Source organism: Abramis brama, assembly GCF_963993115.1.
Source record: "Abramis brama genome assembly, chromosome: 21".
Taxonomy (NCBI): domain Eukaryota; kingdom Metazoa; phylum Chordata; class Actinopteri; order Cypriniformes; family Leuciscidae; genus Abramis; species Abramis brama.
The window spans coordinates 3353380-3354629 of NC_139983.1; the positions used below are offsets into that span (position 1 = coordinate 3353380).

General features: G+C 34.2%; 1 pseudogene across 1 annotated transcript in view; it reads left to right on the forward strand.

Moving 5' to 3' along the window:
• The window catches only part of LOC311072365 (nuclear factor 7, ovary-like), a 13722-nt pseudogene extending 12932 nt beyond the window's left edge, over positions 1–790 (forward strand). The window contains exon 6 of the transcript XR_014609532.1: positions 1–790. This exon is cut by the window's left edge and continues 323 nt beyond it. The product of XR_014609532.1 is annotated as a nuclear factor 7, ovary-like (transcript).
• The last annotated feature ends 460 nt before the right edge of the window (positions 791–1250 follow it).

Here is a 1250-nt window from a genome sequence, read left to right on the forward strand (position 1 = left end):
AGAGTGAATCTGGACTATGACGGAGGAACGGTGTCGTTCTCTGATCCTGTAACTAACACACATCTACACACATTCACAACCACCTTCACTCACACACTCTTTCCATTCTTCAGGTGTGGTTTTTCTTCCTCTCTGAGGATCTTACCGGTCAATATTCAGTAAACGTCACTCCTGTAGATCTGGATCTTCCTGCTTTCATCATGTTTCCAATATTTACTCCATATCTCATGAGTAAGAGTGCTGTTGATCTGAGTATCAGTACGGTGGCTGTGATTGGGCCGTGATGATCACATGACTGATATCCAGCACTACAGCAACACACACACTCTCATGTTGCTTTAACAGATCAATAAACAACAGTGAAGTTTGTCACTTTGCTCATTTACACATTATTATATTAGTCTAATTCTACACATGAACAGTTTCAATTAATTTGTGAATAAATAATTGTTTATTTCAGTTTAAATGATCATTTGCTCACTTCAGTCCATGGATGTAAAGGATTTCTCAACAGATTTCAGTGGTTTATGATCTACGTGGAGAACGATAAAGGTTCTGTCTGAAATTATTAAGAATCTCGCTGGTTAAGAGCTTGAAACTCTTTAATGGTTAATCATTAATTAGGAATTGTGAAACTCAAGCGTGTCAAGCGAAGTTTTGGATTGTTTTTCTGGGTTATTAATTGTAGAGACGTCCCTAATGTAATATCATTTAATGTACGTGAAATATGCATAATGTATTTCATTGTGGAAATGTCTTTTTCTGTCTTAAACACCGTCATATGAGCTTTTTCTCTTGTTCCTTTATCTTTCTGTCTTCAGTCACGTCATAGGATGGATGTCACAGGGCAATTTTAAATGAATGTGAAGATAATTTGCAGCTCAAAACCTTATTTATCTTCAGGCTCTTTTCATTTATATCATTTATTTCTATATATACACACTAAAAACTCCTGGGTTATTTCTTCAACCCATTTTATTTTTGACCCAGGAGTTTTTAGTATGTAGTTTTTCTCCTAACCTTATGCTTGCAGTTTAACACACAAGTGTTTATTATTCATACATGAACAATAAATGTCTATAGAAATTTTATAATATAGTGAAAAATAAATAAAATTGGTCCTCATTTACCAACCGTTCTTACAAAGAAATGTGTTCTTAAACCCTTTTTACGAAGATTCTGACATTCACTAATGTTTTATTATCTTGGATTTGTTCTTAGCTAAGAACAAAATCAACACACACTCAAGA